The sequence below is a fragment of the Hyperolius riggenbachi genome, chromosome 5 (assembly GCF_040937935.1).
Source record: "Hyperolius riggenbachi isolate aHypRig1 chromosome 5, aHypRig1.pri, whole genome shotgun sequence".
Taxonomy (NCBI): Eukaryota; Metazoa; Chordata; class Amphibia; order Anura; family Hyperoliidae; genus Hyperolius; species Hyperolius riggenbachi.
In genome coordinates, this window is record NC_090650.1 from 320,419,733 (window position 1) to 320,436,628 (window position 16,896).

Genomic DNA, 16,896 nt, shown 5'->3' on the forward strand with positions numbered 1-16,896 from the left:
AAGATGCCTTATGACTGAGTTAAGTTTCACCTGTTATGCTAGGGTAGGGTAAAGAGGCTGCTAATCTCTCCTTTCACTCCACTAATACAGTCACAGGATCGAGCGGCCTCCATTGCCAAGTCGTTGTTCTAGCTGAGTTTAGCATTCATGTTGGTCTAACAATAAAGCCAGTGTGCTAGGTGCTGAGAGGCTTAATTTATATCCTCGCGTATAAATAAAATCTGTTTAACCGCTGTCACACCTAATAACTTTCAATAACAAAACCGCAGGTGACAAGTCTTTTGTACCAACTTAGCCTTATGCCAGAGCATCACTGCACTTCCTGTGCTGGAGTCCTGCTTGTGTTAGCTGGGTGCCTGGACATCTGCCAGCGATTGTGTTGCAAGGTACTTTATCTGTCTATAAAACTGGGACAGGACTTGTTTCAGTGTCACTCACTTTTATAGAGCAAGGCTGCATATTTCACCCCCTCTCATTTATAAACACAGTCAAATCCAAAGCAGCTTTTTCTTCTAACCGAATCTAATCAATCATAGAAGTGTCTGCAGGTGTCCCTGGCAGGCTGAAACTGGACAAGTATAACCAACTTTGATCTTTATTTTGGGAAATATTTAGAGTCTTTCTGTAGAATGAGTGAGCACAATCCGCGACTCGTGACGTTACTTTATTTCTTGCACAGTCATCACAAATAGATGTGAAAGTAAAAATTGCATTATGTGGCTTCAATTCCTATAGGTAGTTTAAATAATAATAATGATGTCTTTATAACAGTAAGTATTTCTCTAGTATCCCTTTACCACCCTGGCGTTCTATTAGAATGGCCAGGGAGGCGGCGCAGTACTTTTTTTTTTGTTAAATCATGTAGCTAGCCTAGCGCTAGCTACATGATAGCCGCTGTGCAGCGGCATCCCCCCGCCCATTCCGATCGCCTCCGGCGCTCAGACCAAACAGGAAATCCCGTTCAGAACGGGATTTCCTGTTTGGCTTCCCCCATCGCCATGGCGACGATCGGGATGACGTCATCGATGTCATGGTGTCGGGGAGAATCCCGATCCATCCCTTAGCGCTTCCTGGCGCTGATTAGCCAGGCTGCGCAGGGGTCTCGGGGGGGGGGGGGGGAGGGGGCCTGTAACGCAGCGGGTAGCGGCACATCAGCGGTGAGCGGCGGCGATCGATAACAACACACAGCTAGCAAAGTGCTAGCTGTGTGTTTTTTAAATATAATTGTGAAAATCGGCCCACAAGGGCCTGAGCAATCCAGTGCGGCGGTCATGGACGAGCTCAGCTCGTCCATACCGCTAAGCTGGTTAAAGTGTACCCGAGCCGAAGTTCAGGTACACAATATCAGATACTTACCTAAAAAGAGGAAAGCCTCAATCCTATTGAGTCTTCCCTCGGTGGTCTGCTGTCCCTATCTTCCGCATTAATGGCCGCGCAATAGCTAAGTGAGCCTGCTCGCGCTTGCGCATTAGAACGGAGCCTGCGGCTCCACACTGCTGTGCATGCATGGGCGGGCTTGAGCTTGTAATTTATGGCCATGATTGAGGAAGAGGAGTTGCGCGGCCGCGACGAAGAGGGGTCCGTGTTCAGGATCAGGGGCACTGCGGACAACTGATGGAAGCCTCAAAAGAATCCTGAGGCTTCCCCAAGGCAAGGTAAATATTAATTTTGAACCCGAGCTTTGGCTCCGGTTTGCTTGTACCGGAGCCGAAGCTCGGGTTCAACTCCTGTACCCACTATGGCAACAGGCCTTCACGTGACCGGCGCCACATGACACGCCAGCATGTAATACGCTAGCACCTCCTGACGGAGTGTCAGGGGATGCCTTGTTGCCATGGAGATGCAACACAGGGAGTGGTGAGTAGGTGAGTTTATTCAGTGGTGGACAAAGTCAACAGTGGGCTCCTGTGCAGAATAAATTAAGGGGCCCCATGTGAGTGGCCATAATCATATCAGATTACAGTTGGATACAATTAATGTTGATTGTATAAAAGTACATGAATCTAGGCTACATTCTGTAGACACTGTGTTAATGTAGCACACATTTCATACTTGTATATGACTGGGCTGGGCCACAAGCAAATATCACTATTCCTTCTGGGTCTTAGAGAGAAATACACAGAGAAGTGCCTACAGCATAATCATGCCCTAACTGTGGTGCAACTGCATGGGCCTTAGAGGGCATGGGGCCCCTGTGCGGCTGCATGGCCTGCATGGGCCTATGTCCGCCTCTGAGTTTATCCAGTCCACATGAACAGGTACCTTGTGATAGAACCTTTGCTTTCTGCCTCCTATAGACCATGTGTGTATTCTACTGACTACATCAACAATTGTTGTGTGCCCACCCATCATTTGGAGTGCAGCATGGAGTGATTATGATTTATTATGATTCAAAGCACACCTATACTGAGAGGGATATGGGGGCTGACATATGCATTTCCTTTTAAACAGTGCAAATTGCCTGGCTGCTTGACTGGCATACTTCCTGTGTTTTTCTAACTTAATCAGTAGAAGTACAATCCGCATGAAACAATTTACATGTTTCAGACGGCAAGCCCCATGGAGCTTTGAACGTTACCTGCAAAGCATATAGATTCTACTTCTACCTGCCTTCAGTCTCCATCCTTGTGGGTGCCTCTTCTTCATGACGCGGCGACATGTATGTACTCGCATAACATGCTGCTGTATCATGTAGAAGAGGTACTGGTGAGCATAAAGACAGAAGGACACAAGAAGGGAATGTGACAGGCGGACAGGTGAGTTCACATCACTGCAAGTACTCTGCAGAGGCCCCAGGGGACCCATATTAACGTGGGGGGAGTCCTGGAGGGGCCCGTCAGCCTCCTCTGAGGCCCTGGGTAATTGCTCAGTTTGCTCTTATGGAAGTGTCGCCCCTGCGTGTGTTTAATTGTAAGTACAGTATGGCTTAGTTCACACTATGCCAGATCCAGCCAGTGCAGTATCATATCCAAATAACATGAATATATTTGACCGCTCTGGAGGTCCATTGCTGTGTCTACTACACTTGGGATGGATGCATTGCCATTCTGTCAGATAAATAAGATCACTTCTGCTGTCTAAAAAAATCCTGCAGGTCGGGCAGGTGGACATTTGTGAACTGGCCATGGGAAAGCATAGCTCTGTCCTGCCTTTTATGTTGGACCACTGGCGTCTGCTCTGGGAAACGGTCTGGCAACAAACCATGAGGCCCCTTTTACACTAGCCGAGTAAACCTGCGTTACCCTACTTTGCCGCAAGGGACTGCAAAAGCAATGAAAGTCTATTGAGATTTTTACACTAATTGCGGTTCCTTGCAGTGCAGCAGAAGAATCAGATCCGACATAAGGGCAACAGCGCGTTAGTGCAAGCGCCGTGCTTAATGCACATTGCTTGAGGCAATGTAAGTCTAGGGGCGACGCACGTAGTGGAAAAGATGGAGCGCGACCAGCGGGATTCTCAGGGAATTCCAGTGATGTACTTCCTGGTTCCTGCGCAGTACGTCAATGAGCGGGGGCGGCATTATCCATATGATCCTGTGGACACACTCAGAGTAACACATTTGTCATTTTTTGCATTGCGGGGACTCAGATGCGGCAGGAACATCACATCACCAACGCAATGCAAAACATTCTGTAAAAACAGCCTAAAGTGTGAGAAGAAAGCAATTCATATTTTCCCATGGCCCCATCATACCTAAAATCAGCCCTGTTTGCATTGTGAACACGCCAATTCTCTCATTTGGTGTTTAGCTGTGTTTTATGGTGATTTGGACGTCTGACAAAGGGAATGTATACCTGCATGAAAATAGTGCTGTTATTTCAGAATGAAGTGCCCCCTCTTGCCCTTTTGAACTATAGTGAGCTATAAAAACATATGTAATGGCATAAGAGATGTTGAAGGTATTTCATGTAAAATAATTTCATACAGATGTGGAGTGATGTCATTTCAAGGCTCTTTGATCTGTATTAGTGCTTTGTCTCTATTCATCTATTTACACCATGTGATATGTGGCTGTGCTAGTTGTTAGTACATTGTTCACATGGTTTGTTTGTCTTGTTGTGACACTATGCACACTACTAGTTAGCAATCATAAACTGTCACTGTAGTCACTTCAGAATTGGTGGCAGTGACAAATTGTAACAGTGATTACATTTCGGAGGGACAATGCAGTTTATTTAGGCAGAGAGCAGATAAAGGCTCCTCAGGTCTCCAATGGGATGCTGCAAACATTCCATGACGGAGCAGTCATTCTGTCCAGGCCTGGCGTGGCTGCCTGATAAGGAACAAACACTTGCTTCACCAAGCAGCTCTTTTAATACTGTACTAGAGTGCATATATTTGCATTCTTTTATAACAATTCTGGCTGCATTACCTATATTGTTCCCCCTAAGCTCCTCTGACTGCATGTAGTTATTTATTAATTACACAGATGTATCTCTGTAAACTGTATACCTGGAAGGCTAGTAGTACAAACATGTTTTCTCTGTCTTAAGGGGCCCATACACCTAGCAATGATGGGCAGATTCGACCACAAGCCAATTCTCTCTCTGATCGAATCTGATGAAAGTGAGATCTGTCAGCTGCCCATACACCGCAGACCGATTCCCGATCAATTTCAGCATGAAATCTCTCAGGAATCGGCAGAGTCCGCCGCCCTGCCGCTGCCCCCAGTGTATAAATGTGTGTGCATTTATACATTACCTGTTCTGCATCACCCACTGCGCGGTCCCAATCCATCTTCAGAATCCCCTGCTCTTCCATTAGCGCTATACACACTGCCAGCGTATAGCACAAGGTGCGTGTGTGATGTCACACACGCTCTATGTCAGCAGCATGTATACCGTTAGCAGAAGAGCGGGGGATTCCGAAGACGGATGGGCACCGCACAGGACAGGTAATGTACAAATGCACACACAGGGGGCACATTTATACACTAAGGGGCAGAACCGGGGTTTTGTTGGATTCCTCACTCATCTCTATATCGTTATACCATTACCACTGTGCACCTGATCAACCACAACGGCCCCGACATCTTGCACCATGTCCCATCAATATATTTGACCGATTTCAGCCCAAAATTGGTCACGGATGGTCAATCCCCAGCAAGTCAGGAGATGTATGGCCACCCTAAAGGACAACTGAAGGGAGAAGAAAATGGAGGCTGCTGTATTTCTTTGTTTATAAACAACACCGGTTGCCTGGCAGCCCAGCTGATCTATTTGGCTGCAGTAGTTTCTGAATAACACCTGAAACAAGCATGCAGCTAATCTTGTCAGATCTGACAATAATGTCAGAAACACCTGATCTGCTGCATGCTTGCTCAGGATCTACGGCTAAACTTATTAGAGGCAGAGGATCAGCAGGGCAGCCAAGCAACTGGTATTGCTTAAAAGGAAATAAATATGGCAGCCTCCATATCCCTCTTGCTTCAGTTGTCCTTTAACATTAATCATTTTGAGCAAAAGCTCGGTATACAGAGGCGCCAGAGTAGAGTAAAACGTTTTAAAAACCGTTTAAAAGCAGAGGGGGATGTTAGGGTGGACTTACCTCCCTCTTACAAAAAAGAAAACTCACTCAAGTCTCGATAAAACAGTATTGACAAATAATTTATTAAACTCCACAAATGCAACACGTTTCGCGGGCGTGACCCCGCTTCTTCAGGCAAAAATGGGAGCACAACTCAGTGGGTTAAGCAGTAGGTTTGAGTGCCTCAAACCTACTGCTTGACCCACTGAGTTGTGCTCCCATTTTTGCCTGAAGAAGCGGGGTCACGCCCGCGATGGCATGGGGGTTGATGGCATGTTCCTTCTTCTGAACACTGTACTTTGGTTGAGGGCCGCATGAAATCTTGACAGCACGACCTCGAACAGACCAGCCGGGTGGCCTGCCTCTGGCTCTGCCTCTGCCTTTTGTTTTGTCCATTTTGGGGGGGATGAAGTGAAAGGTATGTACTGACTTGACTAATACAATGTGCAGTCACACAGGTGCAGTGAAAATGGATGCACTCATTGCTGGTATATAAAACAGCGTGCGGTCACACAGAGGTGCAGTGAACAGGTATGCAGTGACTGGTATATAAATCTGCATGCTGTCACACACAGGTGCAGTGGTATGCAGTGACTGGTATTACAATACAATGTGCAGCTTTCACACAGGTGCAGTTGACAGGTATGCACAGACTAGTATATAAAACAGCGTGCAGCAGTAACACTCGGCACTGAATGTGCTGGGCCTGGCACAGTATAGCAATTAGCAAGGGCCAGCTGCAACAGACAGGGCTGTATATGCAGTGTCAATGGGCCACACAAAAAAAACGCATCACAAGAACATTAGCTCTCAAAAGAGCTGTTTTGGTGGTGCTTTTCCAGCAACAAATATCAGCAAGGAGCAAGCTAACAGACCTCCTAACTATCACTTTCCCTATCTCTCCAGTGTCTCTCCCTTCTCTCACTAATACTGCAGCACACAGAGTGAAAACATGGCCAGCGCTGCTGCCTTAATGGGGGGGGGGGGGGGGCAGGAGGGAGTGCAGCCTGATTGGCTGCCATGTGTCTGCTGACTGTGATGTAGAGGGTCAACGTTTAGCCCAATGATGAAGTATAGGGGGCGGGTCGAACCGCCATAAAGTTTGTGTTCGGATGCGAACTGCGTTGAATAAGTTCGCATGCGAACCGTTCGGGACATCTCTAATTACTGGCGGTGCCACTGCCGATCCATCCTTGTACTAATGATAATGGAGAGTGACAGTCAGACAACACAATGCAGGTAATGGAGCAATAAGACACACGGGGCCATATGCAATTCACTTTTTCTCCTAAGTTTTCTCCAAGTTGATATTTTCACACCTTGACAATACAATGCCTTGTAAGCCACCAACAAGCAAGAAATACTCAGGATAATGTTGGCAGTAGTTTTTCACATACTTTATAGTACTTTTTCAATTGCAGAGTGCTAAAAAGTTGTTTTAAACAGAAGATGAAAAATTATCTCCTAGGAGAAAACTTAGGAGAAAAATTCAATTGCATATGGCCCACGGGGCCACATGCAATTTACTTTTTCTCCTGAGTTTTCTCCTAGGAGATAATTTTTCATCTTCGATGTAAAATAACTTTTTATCACTTTGCAATGGAAAAAGTACAAAAAAGTAGGTGAAAAAGTACAGTCAAAATTATTTTGAGTATTTGTTTGTGTCAAGTTGTCAAAATATAACCTAGGTGAAAAAGTTAATTACATATGGGCCACAATGTCAGATCAAAGGGATGGCCCTGCCAAAGGCTTGCAATCTAAAGAATTCATATAGTTTATTTATTTTAGCTCTGGGACACTGAAAGTATGTATGAGTCAAATACACCATTAAACATTTGTTTAGCTGATAAAAATAAGACTGTGGGATTCTAAAAAAATTCATTTTTAGGAGAAGAATAGATATAATTGTTTATACCATCAGTTTATTTTCATCAGGTTTTCTATAAATTATATCTTAACTTTATTTTCCTTATATTGCATTTTGTGCTTGTTATGGCTCAAGCCAGTATGTAAAACAGTAAGGAGTCTTTGGGCAAGGCTCCCTAATGATCCTGGTCACCTGTGGAGTGCACCTTCAAAGTTCAGAATGGACTTCATAAGGTGTGTACACCCACATGAAGAATGATTTCTGGTCTGCAGTGATTGGGACTTGATCCCTCGGGTTACAGTTCAGGCCCGGGTGCTGTACAGATGTGTTAAGAGGCTACAGCTTCAGGACACATTCTGTTGCTATCAAGTGGGAAGAGAGACATGGTGGAGCAGCTACCAGCAGGAGGAGTAAGGTGGGGGACAATGTGCTTGGCCAAGATGATCTGGTACTCTGGATGTCTCAGGAGTGCGTAAGGAAGGGCTACACACACTAGATTCTCACCAGAGAAGGTCTGACCGGCCACCTCAGACCTTATAATTGGTATGTGCATGTGATTACTTTCCGTTAATCAAAATGCAATACTCATAATAAATCACCTCGAGCAAAAACAATGCATATCATTACCCCTGTGTGCCAGACATGCATCCAGAACCACTGGTTTATAGCTCACCTATAGCTTCTTATTACAAAGAATTGCATTGATTTAAACATAAGTTTGAATATAACTTCATGAACACCTATAGAACCATATGCCACACCAAATACTATACCATACGTCACACCATAGTTGGACCAAAGAGAATTCATAATATCAATCAGCATCCTTTTGGCAATACTAAGAAATAATTAACCATGCTTATGCAATGAACTGATAAACATGAACAGTTTTATCGTAGGTTAGGTCAGGATTATTCAGAACTGACCATCTGAGACAGTAACAATCTACGCCTATAATGGCTTTGTTGAGTGACTATGTGTAAATCCTCAGGTCTACTGTGAAAAGTCTTTGTTCTTGTAGAGTCTTTAAGCAGAAAGGCAATGCAAATTGTATTTGTACCCCCGTGGAACTCAAAAATGTTTGGGCACTTCATGTACAACAGAGAATGTTGCCACTTAAGAGTGCTCCCATGTCATTTGTTACAGTGTATTTTATGGTGCTAACTTATGGTGGTTGCTTAAGTTATTACCAAACACATGGCATAAACTTTATGGTTGGTTAATATTGGTTTAATTTATTCTGGTTGATATCTGGTAAATCCCCAATAAACAAAGGGCAGTGGCCTATAAATGGCAAATAAGTATGCGTGTCTTTCATTATTTATTTACTAGCTGATTGCCCGGCGTTGCCCGGGTATGTATTTGGCTGGTGTTGGCTCCACTTACTGTTTCTAACCCTAACACACAATTACTCAATGACCACGTTTGTGAGCTTTGTTGTCTTTGGCATCAATAATTTGCATTGAAATGAAAAAACCTGATTGGCTGAATTTGAACCCCAGTCACCCAATGACCCACTGTACCAGGTTTGAGGCTTGTGCCATTAACAGTGCAAGAATGGTAGCAATTAAATGTTCCCCTTGAAAATAAACAGGTGAATTTTGATTGGCTTTTTTAGGCTCCACACACTTTTCTGAATATTAATCCCAGTCACTGAGTGACCAACTGTGCAAAGTTTAAGAATCCTGCCATTAACAGTGTAAGAATGGCTGCAGTTTACATTTTCCCAGTAAAATTTGTATTTGTCTCCACCCACTGATGACCCGGCATTGCCCGGGTATGTATTTGACTGGTGTTTTTCTAACCCTAACACACAATTAGTCAATTTTTAAGTTTGTGAGCTTTGGGGTCTTTAGCATCAATAATTTGTATATTCCCATAGAAATTAAACAAATCAGATTGGCTGTTTGTGGCTGTGCCCCTCTTCAGCATTTGAACCCCAGTCACCCAATGACCAACTGTAGCAGGTTTGAGGCATCTGCTATTAACAGTGTAAAAATGGCAGCAATTTAAATATTCCCCTTGAAAATCAACAGGTGAATTTTGATTGGCTATTATAGGCTCCACCCACTTTCCTGAATATTAATCTCAGTCACCCAGTGACCATCTGGGCAAAGTTTGGGAACCCTGCCATAAACAGTGCAAAAAGAACTGCAGTTTACATTTTCCCAGTGAAATTTTGTTTTGGCTCCACCCACTTTTTGTAGCCTGGACACACAGTCACTACTCAATGACCAGGTTTGTGAGCTTTGGGGTCCTTGGCATCAATAATTTGTATTTTCCCATGAAATGAAACACATCTGATTCACTGTTTGTGGCTCTGTCCCCTTTTCTGAATTTGAACCCCAGTGACCCAATGACCAACTGTACCAGGTTTGAGGCTTGTGCCATTAACAGTGCAAGAATGGCAGCAATTTTAATATTCCCCTTGAAAAGCGACATGTGATTTTTGATTATCTTTTTTAGGCTCCACCCACTTTTCTGAATATTAATCCCTGTCACCCAGTAACCAACGGTGCAAAGTTTGAGAACTCTGCCATTAACAGTGAAGCAAGGCTGCAGTTTACAATTTCCCAAAAAAAAATCTGTTATTGACTCCACCCACTTTTTGTAACCTTGACACACAGTCACTACTCAGTGACCAAGTTTGTGAGCTTTTGGGTTCCTGGCATCAAAATTGTGTGAATGGAAGCAGTTTATTCAGCAAAGAAATCTGTCTGTTTTTGGCTCCGCCCCTTTACTGAATTTGAACCCCAGTCACTCAACGACCAACCGTAGCAGGTTTGAGGCCTCTGCCATTAACAGTGTAAGAATGGCTGCAGTTTCAATATTCCCCTTGAAAATCAATAGGTGAATTTTGATTGGCTCTTGTAGGCTCCACCTACTTTTCCGAATATTAATCCTAGTCACCCAGTGGCCAACTGTGTCAAGTTTGAGAACCCTGCCATTAACAGTGGAAGAAAAGCTGCAGTTTATATTTTCCCATATAAAGTTAGTTGTTTTGGCTCCGCCCACTATTTCTAACCTTGACATACAGTCACTCAATTACCATTTTTATGAGTTGTGGGGTCTTTGGCATAAATAAGTTGCATTTTACCATTGAAACTAAACAAATCTGATTGGCTGTTTTTGGCCCACTGCCTTTTAAGAGAATTTAAAACCCAGTCTCCCAGTGACTGACTGTACCAGATTTGAGGCCTCTGCCATTAAGAATGTATGAATGGCAGCAATGTAAATATTCCCCTTGAAAATCAAAAGGTGAATTTTGATTGGCTGCTGTAGGCTCCAACCACTTTCCTGAATATTAGTCCCAGTCACCCAGTAGCAAACTGTGTCAAGTTTGAGAACCCTGCCAATAACAGAATGGCTGAAAGCAATCTAACAAATCTGATTGGCTGTTTGTGGCTCCACCCCCTTTAGTGAATTTGGACCCCAGTCACCCAGTGACTGACTAAATCAGGTTTGAGGCCTCTGCCATTAAGAGTGTAAAAATGGTAGCAATGTAAATATTCCCCTTGAAAATCAATATGTGAATTTTGATTGGCTGTTGTAGGCTCCACCCACATTTCTGAATATTAATCCCAGTCACCCAGTGGCCAATTGTGTCAAGTTTGGGAACCCTGCCATGTAAAAAATTAAGTTGTTGGCGCTGCTCACTTTTTCTAACCTTGACATACGGTCACTCAATTATCAAGTTTATCAGCTTTCCCATTGAAAAATGAAAAAAAACTGACTGTGGCTCCACCCCCTTTCTGAATTTAAACCCTAGTCACCCAGTGACCAACTGTACCAGGTTTGAGGCATCTGCTATCAACAGTATAAGAGAATGGTAGCATTTTTTTATTGGCTGTTGTAGGCTCCACCCACTTTCCAAAATATTAATCTCATTCACCCAGTGACCAACTGTGCAAAGTTTGAGAACCCTGCCATTAACGGTGTAAGAATGGCTGCAGTTTATATTTTCCCAGTACAATTTGTTTTTGGCTCCGCCCACTTTTTGTAACCTGGACGCACAGTCACTCAATGACCAAGTTTGTGAGCTTTCAGGTTCCTGGCATCAAAAATGTGTGAATGGAAGCAGTTTATTCACCAAGGAAATCTGATTGGCTGTATGTGGTCCCGCCCCTTTAGTGAACTTGGACCCCAGTCACCCAATGACTGACTGTAGCAAGTTTGAAGCCTCTGCCACTAACAGTGTAAGGCTCAACACACACCATACAATCTTGGTTGTTCAATCTTACCACTTTCATGTAGTATAAGAGCTTATCCAATCAATCATTCAAGGTATTTTCAATGTGTTGGCCCTTATACTACATAGATTTGGTAGATCTGCACAACCAAGATTGTATGGTGTGTGTTGAGCTTAAGAATGGCAGCAGTTTAAATATTCCCCTTGAAAATCAATAGGTGAATTTTTATTGGCTGATGTAGGCTCCACCCACTTTCTTGAATCTTAATCTAATTTGCCCAGTGACCAAGTGTGCCAAGTTTGAGAACCCTGCCATTAACAGTCTAAGCAAGAAGTTTTGAATCAGGATGATAACATTTATTGGCTAACTTAGAGATGGATAAACAGTGAGCTTTCGACTTATAAAAAGCCATTGCAGTGAACAAGCGCTGTTAGCGCGAAACGGACGTCCGCAGGGGGACACAGACCTGGCGCCCACTTAACCCCCTCTAGCATCTGGCTGCATAACTGACTGTAAGTGATTTTGCTCTTCTCAATAAACAACCCTAATTGCAGTGCCGGCTTTGCCTCTTCTCTCCTCCACTTCACTCAAGAGTTCACTCAGATCCATAGGATGGATGTACAGTAATGGAGGTGCATGAACAGGTAGGTAACAGAAGGAGGAGGAGCCTGCTGTAGCCTTACAACCTTGAGGGAGAGGTAGGGGCACGAAAGGTATGGGAGTTCAGCTGCGGGTGTAGGGCACCAGTGGGGTGGGGTTGGTAGGCCAGAGTTAAAAGGTGCGTTTTGAGGGCCTTCTTGAAGATGTTGAAGGAGGGGATACCCTAATGGGGGAGGTAGCAAGTTCCATAGTGTTGGAGCAGCTCTTGAGAAGTCCTGGAGGCATACATGGGACTGGATGATGCGGGGGGCAGTCAGGCAAAGTTTTATTGGAGGAGCGGAGTAAGCGGCTAGGTGTGTACCTCTGAATAAGATGGGAAATGTAGGTTGGGCTGGTTTTGTGGACATATTTGTAGGCCAGACACAATATCTTGATAATGATTCTGAACTGGATAGGAAGCCAGTGGAGGGATTCACAGAGGGGAGCCGCCGTGGTGGAGCGATGGGAGGAGAGGATAATTCTGGCTGCTGCATTCAAGACTGACTGCAGCGGAGCAATTCGGGTCATAGGGAGACCAGACAGAAGGGCATTACAGTAGTCAAGGCAGGAAATTATGAGGGCATTGATGAGGAGTTTGGTGGTCACAGAGGTCAGGAAAGTGCGGATCTTTCAGATGTTATGGAGGTGGAAGTTGAGGACTTTGTGAGGTTTTGGATGTGTTGGGGGGGGGGGGGAGGGAGGGGAGTGCAGAGTCCAGGATGACACCCAGAAAATGGGCTCGAGAAGTAGGGCGAATGGTAGTGTGGTTAACAGTGGCATGCACATCTGGGAGGGTTGGGGATGGCCAGGTGGGAAGATTATAAATTCCATTTGTCCTTTTAGTTTCAGGAACCTAGCGGACATCCAGGAGGAGATGGCTGATAAGCAGGAAGAGACCCTGTCCATGGTAGGGGTGGATAGGTCAGGAGTGTGGAGGTAGATCTGGGAATCATCTGCATACAGAAGACAGTTAAAACCCATGGAGGAGATAACCTTGCCAATGGAGGATGTGTATAGGGAGAACAGTAGGGGGCCAAGGACCGAGCCTTGGGGGACTCCGACCTAGAGGTGGTTGGGGGTGGATGAGGACTCATTGAAGGAGGTTGTGAAGGAGCGGTTGGAGGGTCTGGAAGAGTAGGGGATGGTCCACTGTGTCAAAAGCTGCTGAAAGCTCAAGGAGGAGGAGAATGGAGTATTTGCCTTCAGCTTTAGTTAAAGTGAGGTAATTGACCACTTTGGTGAGAGCTGTTTCGGTTGAGTGGGGAGGCAAAATCAATATTGCAGTGGGTCTAGTAGGGAGTTGGCATTGAGGTACTGGGTCAGGAGTTTGTAAATCAGACACTCTAGTTAGGTGTTGTTATTTGCATTATGAAGCATATGCATGCATTTCCCATGTACCTACTGCACACTATGCCTGGATGGAAGCAATACTGGGGAGAGCAGACACTACAAGGCAGGGGGGAGCTATGGGTTAAAACACAGCAGTGTTGTTGTTGTTAAAGCGGTAATAAACTCTGTATTTAAGAAATTAAAAGCAAACATTTTTTTCTCACAATAAATATACCAGGCTTTCTCAACCAGGGTTCCCTGGAACCCCAGGGTTCCTTGAGTACTCTGCAGGGGTTCCTTGGCATTTTCCCCATAGTTGAGGTTGGGGGAAATATGATAGTTACTATAATAGGGGATACTGTAAAAAGAAGCACTAAATTGGGGGTCAGAATAATGAGCACAGTAATAAAAATCATTAGAATCTGCAATAAAGGGCACTGTAATAGGGGCTAAGGGCATAAACAGCCACATCAGCTTTTAAAGACCATGCCACCTGCAAAATAAATTCAGGGGTTCCTTGAGATCCAAAAATTACTTGCAGGGGTTCCTTGAGATCCAAAAAGTATTTGCAGGGTTCCTCCAGGTTAAAAAGGTTGAGAAAGGCTGAAATATACTGTACCTTTAACACCTTTTCCTGTGTCCAAAACCAGGGACCATGATAAATATTTTTCTTTTCCTTATATTCATTCTGGTTGAGTGTCCATCTTCAGTAAGGCCAGGGAGGGCACGGTGTGAACTCACTTCTGCCCCTTTTTTCAGCAAAGTATATGTATATAATGTACAGAATGTATTCTGTAAATTCCAGTGAAAATGGCAGAAAAATAACGAGCACATAAAAATCGCAATGCCAGAAAAATCTACGACCTTCTACTTATTAAAGGTCACTGAGAGTCTGTTCAAACAGGTAAATACTGCAGAATGTGCAATTATTATTGTGGGTTGAATTATTTCTATTCATTTTATTAATTATATAGATATTTTAATTAAGGTAAATTGATTTGTTTTATGTCTTTAAAAGCAGTGTTTAATCCTGCTTTGAATTGTAGTACTGCAGTTATATAATAGGTAGCCATAGGGGATCTAAGAACTCAGAACACCCCAAGAGGTATTATCAACTACAGTATGCATTACAATTGCTTATAAAATTTGCCATTTGCCATTTGAAATGTATTCATTGTTTTTATGTTATATGTGGACTAGAGTTATCCTTTTGTTATTGACAGCAAATTGCCCACAAAATGTAATGGATTTCAGTTACTTTTATTGTTTCTTTTTTTATTATTTCTTATACAAAGCACTGTGCAATGGTTGCAGAAAATCGATTTGCGCAGAGCCATTAAACCGTTGAGCAGAGCAGAACATATCCCATGAAGAGCTTACAATCATTTAGCATATATTTTTTGCGCTGGTTTTATACAAGGGCTTGTCATGCATCACTTTGCCTGATTTGTCACTGAGGACTAAAATTACAAGAGGTTCTCTTTTATTATGCCAACAAATGCACCTTTACATTATTTTAAAAGTCAGGTTTTCAGCTCTTTGCGTTTTTATTGCATGTCTGAACTATGCTGGAATTGGTGCTGGGCCATTAAAAGGGTTGCCAGAAGGAGAAAGTAAACAGCCCACATACCAACAAAAGGAATGCTAAAGCAGTGTGCTTTATGGAGGTTATATTATATGTGGGACCTGGCAAACACCACTAAGCCTAACATACTTTTAATCTCTGGCTGGCGACTAGAATGGAGGGGACATAAAGGTTACAGATGAAAACTGTGAGTCGGAGCCTTGAGGTTGAAGATAAACAAATCGTGCCTGGTGAGAGTGACCAGCGGCAGGTCAAGCTAAGGGTTATTTAGAGGTCAGGCTGACCTGGAGAAGTAAATGAAAGAAAATAAACGGCAGTTCCACACTGTACAAGCAGGGGGCAGTGTGAGCTTCTCTTCACAGCCCATTATAGTTAGTTTCTTAAAACCTTTCCTTGACCAGTCAACTGAGGTGACAGGTTTGCAATACATATTTTTGTGTTTTGTTTAGAAACGGATACTTTGTAAAAACACAAAGTGAAGAAAACTCATAAATGGTCTTGTGCATTTTCTCCTGTTATGTTTATTTGAAAATGCATTATTAATTATCTTTGTGGTTTTTTTTTTAAATAGCCTGGATTCAATAGACATTTTCCTTTCAGTAGATGTTTTCTCATCTTGCAACTAGCAAGTGAAAAAAGACTGAATTCTAGTTACATTGTTAGACCTAAATGAATTGATGGCAAATTATTTTGTGGACTGGTTTCTTGCTAGAAAATGAAAAGTAATTTAAAAAAAATAAATAAGGTGTTTGCTCATCGGTCATCTTGTTTACCCTTTTTTTTACTTTAATAACTTTTCAATATTTATCAGTTTGTTTGTTTTTTAGAATAAGTTCCTCATTCACATAACTTTATTATCGCCTTTCTCGTTATATATTTAGTACGTTTTGCTTGTTAGGTGCTGTAAAGGAATTATATAGATAAGGCGAGAAAAGATAAGTGAGATAACCTCTGAAAGGAGTTTCATGCATGTGGACACATGACATAATGTAAAAGCTACTTTATATAGATTAGCATTTTCTGACATTCAGGAATGAACATATCCAACACCAAATCGAACAAGACAAATATACAACTCTATCATTTTGATTCATATAAATTATATTGTAAATATTACCTATGGATCTGGCATTTTCAGATTCATAATCCCTTTGAGGCTGTGCTTGCCTGCAGCTATGCACCTACAGCATCTCACAAAAGTGACTAGACACCGCACATTTTTGTAAATATTTTACTACATCTTTTCATGGGGCAACATTGAAGATATGACCCTTGGGAACAGTAAATTCGGGCGCCTGAGGCTAGTGGACAAATCGGGCGCCGCCATTTACTCCTATAATAAATATCGTTTAATGGGCGCCCGATAGGAAAAAAGGGCGCCGGAGAAAAATAACGTTTTAAAAGCGGCGCCCGGAGACTTAATGTTTTATTACTGTTTCTCATGATTACACATTATTTAATGATTTATACATTTTTAAATTTTATTTTTAAACGAAAAACAGTACAATATTTTTTTTAAACATTATTTTTAAACGAAAAACAGTACATTTATTTTTTAATTTTTTTAACATTATTTTTAAACGAAAAAACTAACAGGGGAGTCTTAGGTTTAGGCACCAACAGGGGGGTCTTAGGTTTAGGCACCAACAGGGGGGTCTTAGGTTTAGGCACCAACAGGGGGTCTTAGGTTTAGGCACCAAAAGGGGGGTCTTAGGTTTAGGCACCAACAGGGGGGTCTTAGGTTTAGGCACCAACAGGGG